Below are 13,898 nucleotides of genomic sequence, written 5' to 3'. Positions count from 1 at the left end.
AACTGCTACTTGGTGTGAGTGGGAGCAGGTACACTGCAACAAATTAGACACCACTGCATCCCAAAATAATTGCTTTTAACCAAGGGCTATTCTGATTACTCATCTTCCATTCTCAGTCATCTGAAATAAAGATTGCTTTAGTTTACCTGTAAGGTATTTATTACAGTTTCAGCCTTTGTGTTCAGTACTAACCAAGGGTGGAGTTGGAATTTGTTTGGATGGTATTGTTACACCCACAGATGTTTTCTCAGAGCTTAAAAATGTCACAGTGTTGGGCCTCACTGGTGCTTACGAGTTTCCCACTGTCTGGATTTACCAAAATTGAGTTTATGAGAGATTTTAGCCGCATTCAAGATGGAAAATAAGTGTATTGGTGCAGTTGATCCAGCACCCACCTGCTCAGAGCCAGAGATATGAATCCAAACTCTTCAGTCTCCTTCTCCTGAAATTTGAGAAAGACTGCAGTTACTTCATGCTCACTTTGATGAAATAAGAAACTGAAGAATCTGTTGGCATGAGTGGATGTTTCACAAATTAAGAGCAGCTTTTCATATGATGCAAGATTTCTGTAAGCTTTCCATTATTCTGATTTATTAGTCCTCAAGACTGTGTGGAAAGTGAACAGAAAGCATACTTGAAAAAGAAATTAAATTACAAGAGCTTTCACTATTCCCACTGTTGGACTGCTGCATTTGCGACTCATAAGGCATGATTCTGCTGTACTGTTGTAATAGACTCCAGGTCTTGGATGGATGCATTTTGGAAAAGATTAACCCTGTCTTTTGATTTTGATAAAATCCTGGATTTTTTTTTTTTTTCTGGCTTCTACCTGTCCTCAAAGGCATAGATTCAGGCAAAACTATATCCAAGAAAGAAAAACATGGGAGAAATGAAGAGGAGTGTCTGACTGATTTGGCAAGAAGGCATTTAGCTGGGACATGTCCTTGCTGAGTTCATCCAGATGAGAACTGACATGGATCGGTACTAAACACTGAAAGGTGAGCATCAGTGTAAACACTGTTCCCTGTACTCTGTGGAATGTCTGCCTACAGCTCATTTTGTGTCAGACACTGTAGCTGCTTCAGCTACATTTTGTCAGTTTAATAGAGATTCCTATAATGTTAGAGCTCAGGAAAAAACCTAAATGGCTTTGACCATGCATTTGGAACCAAAAACCTAATTTCTTCCTGGTATGGCTGTTACAGGAGGAAGGTGACTCAGGACACAGGCTTGTATGATACAGCAAGGAGAACCAATCAGGGAAATGTTATTAGTATTCTATGCTCTCTGAAAACAAAATTCCTTTTTAAATCCAAGTCACTGTGACATTAGTGCCTTGCCTTCCCTTACCTTCCCTTCCCTTCCCTTCCCTTCCCTGATATTTGATGGCAGGGCATTGAATTTTTTACCTTTCTAAACTGTTATGTTTTTGTGGTATAGTATGTTTTATAATATGGTCATGAAAATAAGATTAAATATTTTATGGAGAATTTTTTTCTCTTACAAATAAAATGAAAACCAAGCTAAAATTTAGAGATGATCTGAAATGGGACTGCTGTTCTCTATGTAGAAGAGTGACAATGGGGATCACAGGCAATAAATTTTAAAACAAAAATGCTATGGGTATATTGGGGTAGATTTATCATCATAAATCATTGGCATAAATAGAGGTATGTAGATTATCATCACTTGAATATCTCATGTAACTGACATTTTTCTCCATTTCTTTATATTTTTACTAGAGTTTTAACAGCACAAAAAATCAGAGAAGCAATAATACAAAAGAATCAGTATAGCCAGTCACTTACTACCCAGTGCTTTATTTTCTCCATAATTTTTTCAGAGTGTTTTGGGGAGTAATTTCAAACAGTCAAGTCAGAGTCCACGGAGAATTGATTTTTGTGACCTCACATATTGTAACAGAAAATTATAACAGGAAATAAACCATTAAGTGATAAACAAGGAAACATGGATACAATTACTTTCAGAACATAATTTTATCCACTCTAGTTTTGAAAATGAAGAGATAGTACTGACTGGAACACCTCAATTCTGAATGCAAACTGTACAATCTATTATATTAAACAAAGTCAAAAGCAATGTGAAAGATCTTGAATCTATTCAAGGCATGCACCTCATTACAGACTTAGCAAATTAAAACACAAATAGGATTAGAAAAGAATAATGTAACAATCTCCCACTATGGTCCCTGGAGCATTAAGTCATAAATTGGGTTTGCATTAAATTGTGCCTGCAGTATTGAATTCAGGGAAAGAGCTATGGGCTGAAGATAAAGCTTACTAGGCTAGCCAACTTTGGTACGGCTGTGTGTTTTCATAAGCACACAAAGAATGTGATGGAATCTAAAAAGGCATATTCAAAAACATGTATTTCATATCTTAATTAGGAAATACAGATATGGTGTGGCAACCCCTGCTATATTATACCAAAGCCAAAAGCTGCAGGCATTTGAAATTGTTGCTTCACCTGAAGATGCTGTTTAAATAGGAAAGTTAAGCACTTTTCGTCAGAACACCTACTGGGTTAAGCTACTCAAGTTTTCAGGTTTAAAAAGCCTCTAGCATGTTACAAGCTTCTATTAAGTGGAGAAAACAAGCTTACCCAAAAGAACTGAGACGAGCTGAGTTTTCATATTACAAATGTATTCTGTTGTTATGGGAACTGAAATGGTGAGCGATGTGAAAGGATCCTGAGCTAACAAAGACCAGCTTGGTGATGTTATGGCAGTAGCTACACAAACTGCAAACACATTTGCAAGAAATAAATAGGGATTCTTTTCTTAAGGAGATAGAGATTCATGAAAAGTATTGTCTCTAAAGAGAGACAAGTTCAACCTTCGTGTGACCCTAGACAAACTACTGAGTAATACTAGAAAATAATTTTGCTAATTTTCCCTTAATAAAGGCTTTATCCTTCAAAGGCGTATTATTACTGTCCTCATTCTCCTAATTGTCATTTCAGGGATCACTAATAGCAGCTGCTCTGGTAAAGGTGCTTGTCGTTTCATGTTGAAAAGGAGCCTTGGTATGAAATTATACATGCTTTTTGCATCTTCTTTTTAGGGATTCTCATGGCTCCATTTGTCTCTAGCAGACTTTCACAATTTGGCAGACAGAAAGCCCTTCAAACTAGGGACCTGTCTTTTCTTTGTCAATGCAACTTCTCTCAACTTTCATTGCTATTGTCTTTTAGTGTCTGCCAATTCCCTCCCCCAGTTTGCTCTGCACAGCACTCTACAAGCAGCTTGCTAAAATAATAACACAACCCATTAGTATTTTAAGTCTAGTCTCACAGCGAATGACAAAGGAGCACACGCTATCCTGGGAACACTTGGATTTTGATCAAGTGGCTGCGAGAGAAGTGAACTTTGTGCAGCAACTGGGAGATGCTGACACCAGGAACTGGTGCAAACTTGTGGGACTGCAAAACCTGTATCTAATCACTGGGATCCAGGGACATCCACACATCCACATCTGAATCTGTATCAGGGCACCAACTGAATGGTATGTTGGGCTAAGAGCAGGCCATTCTTGGTCTCTTCCCTGCAAGGGTTTCCAGCGTTCGGGGGTGCTGCAGACTACCCTGGGGGAGTGCCAGCTCCACAGCTTGGACATGCCAGCAGCACCTCCCATGGGACAAGAATTGCAGGGAGGCAGGGAGCAAAAACGACTAGCCTGGCTTCCTAGGCGCAGGATGCAAGGACACTCAAGGTCAGACCATGTGTGTAAGGTCTGGTCCTGTCCAACACAGGGATGCTCTGGCTCTCAGTAGCAATGACACTCAGTTCTGGGGAAGAGGGTGCTGAAAGATAGAGTATCTCAGGTCTATAGCAGTATATCTAAACTGAGGCTGCTGGGATTTCTTCCCTGACCCCAGATCCCAGGGCACACACAAAGCTTGCCAGTGGGCATGTACCTGAAACTTGTGTGCATAGTGCTGCACAATGCGTGCTCCAGCTAGGCTGCAGTCAGGATCAGGATTTTGGGGATCACATCGCACAATTTACTGGCCCCTCATTTTAGATCCAGTGAAGTTTCACCATGAGTTGGGGCCAGGAGGGGTCTTCTCTTCCCCTTCAGTTTGCCAGTGGAGAATTTGTTGGCTAAACAAAGCTTTCTCCTCCTCCTGGTTGACAGCTCCCTTCTGGAGTAACCTTTTAACATTTTTCGCGATTTTCTTAAAGAGCAAACATTAGACACATTAAGAACAGCAACAACAAAATCATTAAGCACTATAACATTCTCTGAGGAGCCAGACGTATCCTTTAATCAGGTTATGGAAAATTCATTCCTCTTCTAGACATTTATCTTCTTTGTTTATGCACATACCAAGTGACCCACTTCTGAGCATCAAAAATAACAGCAAAGAAACAACCAAAGATTCTTCATTATTAATGGATTTATGTACTATTTATTTTGCTTTATTGGGAACCAAATAATCAAGTGCATTCATTCCAATTAAACACAGCACACACTAATTGTCTATCATTTCTATCAGTGAAGCCAGTTCTCTTACTTCAAAGTCACTACTTTACCTCAGTGGGAAAAGAATTGGTATTATACTTCCTTCTATAATGATTGATTGTTTGCATTAAGATGGAGAAGGATAGACTGAAATTAGGGGTATACTGTGCCTTCCTCCCTGTGTTAGCTTACACCTCACCCATACAGACTCAGAGGCTATAAACCCAACATTATCATTTCAGGAACTAATACTGTACACTACATCAGGTCAAATTCATCCCCAAATTTGCATGATTTATAACAAGTATAATGTATCTATTATCATGTAATGAGTGGTGCACAGATCTCTAATGAAAATTCTATGTCTAAAAATAATAAACATGATGCATAGATTTATAATAAAAATGACTTATTAAAAGAAATAAGGCCTTGATCTCAATGTTGACCTAAAATCACTGAATTGGACAGGTAGACTTGATTGAAATTAGTGACCAAAGAACTTCCTGTTACACAAGTCATGTGCTGATTGATTCATATTTTGGCATTTTAATCAAAACTCCCAAAAAATCACGATGAGATGAAACAGTCTCATCATTTTACTGAGGTTTTTTATCCAATAATTTTTGTCGTTCTTGACAAAACTATTAAAAATAAAGCTTACTTGATGAGAGAAGCACAAGAAGATAAAAATGGCAGTACAAATCAAAAAAAGTACTGTTGAAAATTAGTTATACCAGGTAAAGCTGTTAATTAGCAAAGGCAAGGATACTTCTCATTTTAAAGAGACTATATTTTGTTTTAACTGGCAATTAGCTGCTCAAAATTGACATGGATTAGGAAGCCATATGGAAATAACAGAGCAGTGAATGTAAGTATTTAAATGTATGTAAAAACCCCCAACAATTTAACCTGCTTCTTCAGCCCAAAAAAATAGATTTCTTTTAGATTCCGTGTTAATTTTTATTTTCTCTGTTAAAACATAGTTTATAAAGAGATTTAACTCCAAAGTTGCTTTATCAGCACAAAGGAGGCTAGATGTGAAATATTGTTCAAAAGCTGCTAAGGTGGTACCTTACAATACTTAGAGAAGTTGGAAGAAAAGGTTAGAGGAGACTGTCAGGGGGAGAAAGGTAACAGAACCAGGCTCTCAAAAATAGAGAAACATAAATAATAAACACTAGGAAACATAAAAAATATCATCTTTATCACTGTGCATGATGTAACTGCTGAATACCTGCAAGTAGGTTTTAATGCCATGTCAGTGACATTATCACTGCTTTTGATTCTCTTTTATGTTTTCTTACACATCCCCACAATCATGTCCATTTCTAAAAACTTTCCACAGAAGATGGCAAGGTATTTTCCCATGGGGACTGGATTGGCTGGAACCAAATCAGCCTCTTCCCTGAAGTAGAAATTCGTTATTTCAGGATCTAAAGATGTTTTGAGTGGGCACATTTTCTATTTTCATTCCCTGAGTTATTATGGGATATGAATGTCAATAATAGATAAGCACATCACAAACAGACTCAGCAAGTTCTGTCTTTTCTGCCCCTGGAGAGTCACCGCTCAAGCAATATCTCAGCGCTGGGGTGACAGTTCTCCCCGGAGGGGGACAAGAGACAAATCCCTTCCACTCCACAAGCCCCCTGGCCTGCACCATCTGATGAATTTATAGTCTCCAATACAGTTAGGTGTGTATAATTCAATGTATTGCTGAAGACCTGTTACTGTACTTTATAGCTGACATTACAGGGGATATTTTTTTCCCCAAAATAAAACAATATTTGTTTCCTGAAAGGGAAATGTGCTGTCTGTAGCTATCAGCAGCCAACAGTTGCTGCTGGCTGGAGCTAAAGGAGAAAAGAAGAGGTGGATTTTATTTTACTGATATTGGGAAGAATAATTTATCATTCACAGTATGTTTTCAGGATCAGAGGGCCAATTTGAAAGTCACTATAAGATGACTGCTTTATTGTACGATATTTAACAGTTGCACTAAAAATAAGAATCTGGAGTCTTACACTGTACACAGCTCTGTGTCTAGGGATACAAGGAGCTGGTGTGTGGTGGGAGGTGCCTATTATTTTGAGGGTCTATAGCTATTTGCCATCAAGATCTGATTCTGTAATTCCCAAGCACTTTACAGAAATTCATCAGTTCACTCACACAGTATGTCTGTGAGGTAGAAAAGTGAATAGATTTGGGGGGGATTTGGGCTTTCCTTTGCTTTTGGCTCCATTTTAGAGATTGGGAAAGCACTGATGAGTGTTTACATGGCTTGCTTCTTGGAAGTTAGAGCTACTTTGAGGAATTAAAGGTGAAAATCATTCAGAAGAGCATTTGGTGTCAATCCAGAACTGCACGTACATAGAAGAGCAACAAACCGACACCAGTGTTTTCTGCCCCAAGAGGACTCCACTGGACTTTTCTGGGACCAGAGGAGGATTTACTCTTCCCTGAGGGATTACAGATAAGCTTCTCCTGATCTACAAATCCCTTGCTTAGAATATCTATTTTTAACTTGTTCACAGGATGCTGGGTTTGAGATTTTTTGGGATAAAATTTTCTTTTGACAGCATATATTTTAAGCATATAGTGGACCTGCATGTCAGGTCAGATATTAGCTCTTGCAGAGAAAACCACATACACTACTGACCCACCATACAGAGTCTTCCCATTTATTTCTTTATTTCTTTGCTGTTGCTTTTAAACTAAAGTAGAGGATACCTGGGGTGTAGGAACACTTCTGTGGAGAAAGAGCAATTCTTTTCTACCTCCAGGAGTCAGGATATAAGAAATTCTTCTCTTCCATGGTTTACATTTTTGCTAGGAAATAAATTCTATAGAATAGTTCAAGGAAAACCTGTCAATAAGCAGGTAGAAACATCCAAAGGCTGCCCTGGTAGAAAGCTGTGGTAATATTACAGCTTTAAGAACAATATTTAAAAGGCTGGTGAATGATCAGTGAATGGATACGATGGTTTGGAAGGACACAGAGACCTCATGCAGACTTTGCATGAAGCCAAAAAATGTGTACTATTTGCATTTTGCAGCAATATAGTGCACTTATTTGGCCTTTCTACCACAGTGAGCCTATACCAGAGGTGTATGTGCCTCCAGGTCACAGACCTGCAGTCCTTTGTCAGGTGTGAGGCAAGTGATGAACAGCTCTTGAGAGGACTCAGACATGGGTTTTGAGTCAGAGTCAGAATATTTGGAGCACGACGTGCCCAAATCACATGAGGAACAGGGTCTGCCACCTCCAGAGCAATGCATGACATAGTGGGGCCATGAATGACATTTACTGGGTCACTGTACAAAGCTTATCTCCAAGTATCCCAAGTAGATCCACATGTCTATATGTGAAGAAGGCAACTTGATTTAGGAAACAACCTGCTTGTCAGAGAAAGCCTCAGAGCTTGGGCAGTCCATCAGCCTCCCCGTGAGCTCCTGTATCTCTTGCTGCTCAGAGTTCACTTCTCCCAGGCGTTAGATGTAATGAAGATGGGATGGTCTACAACTTTATGACAGTCCCATTTATTTCGACTATTTTCACATAAACCCAAGCAATGAGCAGCAATTGCTTCCTCTGCAGCTTGATAAATGTCAGTATTAATTAAAATTGTTCGGAGTAGGGTCGGGTTTTTCTCCTCTCTCTGCACCAGGCTGGCAGGGAGGAGAAGCCTGACGGGCAGACACAGCTGCTGAGCTGTTGACTGGAAATGTCGTCACTGGAATGAGGCAAAGGAGAAGTAGCTGGTCTCCGGCAAAATGGATTGGAAATAGTGAAAGAATTTTGTCACCTGCACCATGCTGCCACTCGGCACAATGTGGGGGAGTATGTCTGGGTATGGGTCTTGAACTTAATCCTTTGCTCTCCTGGCTGGGAAGTCTGCAAAGGCAGCTGTTCAGCCCATATGGAGGGGATAGTGCTCCCTCACCACTGCTATCTAATGATGCTTTCCTGACTGACACTCACAGAGAGCCCTTGATTCAAGAGAGAAGGTCAACACAGAACAACACTTTTTAGGATGCAGGGGGAAAAAGCAGGGGAAAAAAGCAGGGGATGCCCCCCTCACTAAACTGCCCTGTGCCATCGTGTATTTATATGCAGTCCTGACACAGACCCCATCAAGATGTTCATAAACAAAACATCTCCTGTCAGCCTTGGGGACACTTAAGCAGCAACCATAATTGTGCTTCAGTGGTTGTGGATGTGCCTGTTTCCAACTGTGGCATGTCCGAATGCAGCCAGGGCACCACCCTGGTGGTTGCAGTGCCTGCATCCTCATTTCTGTTACCACTGTGAGCTCAGAGAAGACTATCACAATCTGCTACAGCTAATTTTCATACAGGATTATGAAATAATTTTTCTTTTTTCTTGCCAAACTTTACTAACAACAGAGGAAAAGAATTTCAAATAAACCCACAAGAACTAAGTGTACGCATTCTCCTGATTTGGACAGAAATGTACACTGCACCGACACTCAGGCATATCTCAACAATCTCCCCAGAGTGTTTTCCTTTGAGGAGGAGAAAACAGCTTGGCTGGCAGAGCAGGATCAGTCCTTCTTTTGCAAAATGTTGTCAGGAAAAAAGGCGAATGGTTTTACACCCACTTTTCGTAAGTTCTGCATTGTTCTCTGATAAACTGAAGCAGAGAGAGGAGAATAAGGCAGGCAGTAACTTCTCCAGATCAAACAATAGATCACAATGAATAAAGAACTGGAAAGGTTTTGGAAGGTCAAAATAAGGTTTTCATAGTGCTGTGTTTTTTATTAGACACACATGGAGAATTAGGTTTGATTTGCAGAAGCACTTAGTGACAAAAGGAAATATATTTCCCTTTGGCATCTGTAAAAATCTCATCTACAAACACAGATGTGGAAATCTAACAATGTGAACATCACTTTTGTAAATGATGACTCAGTTTCACTAATGTATTGAGCTTTTTTCTGTTTCTTTTTCAGACTTGCGGTACCACAGGTTAGTTCTTCTAAATACCTTCTTATGCAGTTACACCTCAATTTTGGTATAAGCCCTAGTTCCCTTACTCTTGCTTAAATTTACAGTAATTTTTGATGACTGCATTTGTTTGCATTGAGCACTATATTTGTTTTCATTGCTGGTCTGTACAAAGTATATTTTATCTAGCAATACATTGAATTCTAAAATCCTCATTTTTAAGAAGATAACTGTCACCCCAAGTGCAGTAGTAAAAGAAACCTTTAAGTAGAAATCCTTTTACCAGCAAAAAAATAATAATCAAGACTTTTTCACCTGTCCTTCTGCTCTAATCTTACAATGGGTTGGGATTCCTCTCTGTACACTCAAAAGAAACCTAGTTTCTGTAAATTTCCTTTTAATAAAAATGTGTTACCTATGATAAATATATATTGCCTAGGTCAAATGAATCTGATTGTGAAAACATATTGAGAAAAAATATTGGTAAGATTTAATTTTATCTCTTAAAAAAACCAAAACAAACACCCACCAAAATCTGTAGCTATTGAATGCTAGTTTGAATTAGATTTTATTTGTTTTAATGAAAGTGTGGTGGTTTGAGTGTACATATATTTGTCTTAGTGGCAGTGCACTGGATCCAATAAAACTATATTGGTTTCACTGCTTATGTCTCCTTTTCAGAGAAAATAGATTGAAAGGAAAAATGAAACAGGCGTGAATCAGCCAGTCCTGAGGTTTCTGCTCAACTCTGGCATCCAAATAAACTGGTAAAAAAACCCAACTGTATTACTAAATCTTGCTTTTAAATTGAAATATGTTTTAATGACAAGGCTGCACATAAGGGATTTAATTGTCTCTGTAAAGCAGAGCAGTTTTCAAGACCAGACCTGGCTGTGGTGGGTCAATGAATCTGCTTGCTGCTGCAGAAGCAGAAATCTAAACTGGCTTTGGCTCCCCATTCTGCTGGTGTAAGCCAGATCTGCCTGCAGTGAAGGCACTCAGCTGATCACCACACGTCTGCGGCAACGGGATCGAGTGTCAGCAGCCTCAGCACAAGGGTATCTTTATCCAAAAGTGCACGCGCACACAGCACGGATGTAAATCATGTCTGCGTTGGGTGCTGGCTGACAGGGGCTGGCACGCCCACAGAGGCCCAGATGCTGCCAGGGTTTTAAACACGCTCCCCCAGGATCAGTCATTTCTGTCATCTGGATGGAACACTACACTCACCTACTTTTGCACAAGATCTCACAAGTGTCTGTGTTTTCTACTCAGTGATGTTACCTGTACATGTTCCTGCAGGTAGGAAAGCAGCATTTGGGGCAGCTTTTCAGGGTGGTTTGCCATAGCTTCTCCTAAATGGGAGTAAGGCTGTGCTCAGCACAACCTTAAGTGTGGTTTAACCAATTGTTTTACGTTTGCAAACTACACTGTCCACAGTTTTCAATGAGATCTGAAATGAGTAGTGCTGTGTAGCTGGTCAATGCCTGTGTTGAACATGGAAACTGAGATCACCACACTCCTGCATGCCTTCATTTGCCCATTGTGTCAATGTCACCAAGTACCCTTTCTAACTTCTCTAAATTGAATTTAAAAAGGAGAAGGCATTCCTGTCATTTTCCAGGCTTCCCCAGTGTCACCTTTACAGACAGTGCAACTGGCCATGAGAGCTCCACATGATGACTCTGAGGCTAGAAAGGACACTTCACTCTCAGCACAGCAAGCACCATATGGATATTTGCAAAGGGATGAAATGGATGCTGTTGACTGGCCTCGCTTTTCACATACCTTAAATTGCTGTAAGCTGACAACTCAACTTGAGTAATGTTTTGTTTGATGCTGTCCTTCCTTTCAGGAGACTGGAATCAGGTTGTGTGAATCTAAGTCTGCATGTTATTCCTTCTTGAGAAAACATGATCTGCATTGACTCATTTACAGTTTGTGCTGAAGTAGCTGCCCCTGGGACTATGGGACCCAGTCCAAGTGAGAAGAATTTGGCTGCAGCAGTAGCTTAGCTGTGGGAGAGGATATGGCTGCAGGATTCTCCAGCCCTGGCTCCTCAGAAAACTGAATAAAGAAATAATTCAAAGAAAAACAAAACATCTCCTAGTGCAGTAATATACAGGTGATAATCCAGCTGAGGAGTAGGTTTGAGAGTACTACACTGAGCATCACTGACAAAATCCCCATGACCTTGTGAAAGTTATATGCACTGCAATTGGTTCATTTACCCCAGAAACAAGCTAACTCCTGAGCCCGAGGTGGCCAAACCAGATTTGTGATAGCTGTGAGGGTTCCACTGCCATGCACAGGATGGTAGTGAAGGTGGGAGACCTCATGAAGCATCTAGATAACAGATTTGACAGTGCTAGAGAAGATTGGTGAGTGCTGCTAAATAAGCAGGCTGCAGATTTCATGGTGACATTCTCTGAGATGCTCCCTACACAGGGACATGCAGAAATGCAGATAGTTGAGAGGAGCTGATAAAGGAGTTTGGGATTTTTAAGAATTTGGGAAGTTCTTGCAGCAGCCTACGCAGGACAGATGGGCTCTGCCATAATAGAACCAAATAGAACCACGTAGTAAGCAGTTATAGTGTAAAGAGTTACAGAAGAATTTTGAACTGTCATAAATCTGGGTGCAGAGGAGTACACAGTCTGAGGTCACACCATCTCCAGGGGTGAAAACATAAATTCTGTATCAGAAAGGGATTGGACAAATTAAGGGAGGACAAATCCCACCAGGGTCGTTAAATTCTATGGTTGAGTTCCTCCCAGCTGCTGGGAGCTGGAGGTGTAAGCGGGGGATTTATCGGATCACGTGGCGAACATGAGACTTCACAGTCTCTTCCTTGATGCATGATCCCTGCATCGGACAGAGTGATGGAGGTGATGAAGGAGAGATCTTTGAACTGCTTGCTCATCTCAAAATTGTCTACCTGGGCCCCATGTCCCCCACAGTCCATCTCTATCCCATCTTTCCTGCCACCCCGGCTCCCCCATGGCCACATGCAGTGCCAGCCCCACATCTCAGCCTCCTCTAGCCAATCCTCTGCCTCTTGATGAGTCAACACTGACAGCTTTTCTGCCAACTTGAGGATGTTGCAGCAACCTGAGCAGCTTATGCAAGGATCTTCTGCCCCTCCTTTTATCCCCTGGTCAGGCATGTGGGAGACGCCTTGTTTGAGTCCTAAATATGTTTCATTTAAGCCATGATGATGGTGTATTAAAGTGCTATAATCTTTGCTAGGTCTCTCTTTACATTGCTGTAATTACCATAATAAGCTGTGTTAAGTGACTCTTTTATAAGTAACAACAACATAAAAATATCTCAGTATGTTTTCCTTTAATGAGCTACAACTTCTGTGTAATCTTCTCTACACTTCTTCAGTGTCTCTGTTTGTGATGGATGTGGCATTGCTTTCGTCTCCTGATCACAGTGTTGCTTCACCTCTGAACCAGCAATCTGGCCCTGGGACTCTCAGCCAGGTTTCATCTAGACTGCCCCAATCTGATAAATGCAGTGATGGTGATGCTGAGTGATGCCAGTATGAGACACAAGAGCATTGCCCCTGCTCAGCGTCTCTACCAGCAGCAAAGTTTCTGGAAAACCTCGTGAAGTAAGCAAGGCAACTTTGTTTGCAGGTATCATGACCAGCTGAGCCAAGGGAGGGGACGTTCATGGCCATGGCAGTGGGCCCTGTCAGCATGTGGGTCACATTGCCTGGATGCTGCAGATGGTGCGGGGAATGCATTACCATCACCTTCATCTTATGTCCATTTAAGGACACTGCAGGGAAAGTGATGACAAAAGGAATTGATGCTCAAATATTAAGACAGAAGTTCAGTGCCAGGGCCGATAACTGATACAAGTGACTACAGGTTAGCTGTGAAGCAGAAAGGGTTTTGACTATGTGGCACAGGGATTTGAGGGACAGCTGCAAAAGCTTTCTCCATCATTGCCGCTGGCAGAAAGCGCTAACGTGGTCGGGCAGTGCCTCCGCTCCAGCCATCCGTTCACACCACTGCTGCCCATCTCCATCAGACAGGTCTCAAGGAGCCCCTCTGCCCCTCAGCCCTCACCCCCCGAATGCTGCTGCAGGAGATCCAGCACAGGGGCATGGAGCACGGTCCAAAAAGTCTCAGCCAATTACGCTGCTGTAATATCACATCAGCTAACTCACAGTTTGACTGCTTACAGCAGATGGACGAACACTTGTCGGTTTTCTGGTGCTGAGTGAGAGGCAGATTTATTTCCAGAACTTGCGACTCTCATTTCTCCCAGCTGAAGCTGCAAGGCAGAGTGTGCATCTGTGACACTTCTTTTTTCAGGTGCAGCTATGTTGCAGTGAGGTCTGTCACCAAAAGCGACAGGATTTTTGGCGTGTTTGTACGGGTAATGCAGGAAGGAGACTAAAGGCATGTCTGTTTTCCATAGCACTGTAAG

At 41.2% G+C, this 13,898-nt stretch overlaps 1 long non-coding RNA gene across 1 annotated transcript; it reads left to right on the top strand.

The window, feature by feature from the left end:
• The first annotated feature begins 559 nt into the window (after positions 1 to 559).
• LOC127480369 (uncharacterized) lies at positions 560 to 13,415 on the top strand. Its single transcript, XR_007907852.1, has 3 exons — positions 560 to 998; positions 11,077 to 11,251; positions 12,843 to 13,415. It is a non-coding gene; the product is annotated as an uncharacterized LOC127480369 (long non-coding RNA).
• The last annotated feature ends 483 nt before the right edge of the window (positions 13,416 to 13,898 follow it).

The sequence above is a fragment of the Manacus candei genome, unplaced genomic scaffold, assembly GCF_025592945.1.
Source record: "Manacus candei isolate 608988 ecotype Guabito, Panama unplaced genomic scaffold, ASM2559294v1 h1tg000072l, whole genome shotgun sequence".
Classification (NCBI taxonomy): domain Eukaryota; kingdom Metazoa; phylum Chordata; class Aves; order Passeriformes; family Pipridae; genus Manacus; species Manacus candei.
Note: the sequence above shows the minus strand (reverse complement) of the source record. Positions and strands in the feature narration are given on the sequence as shown.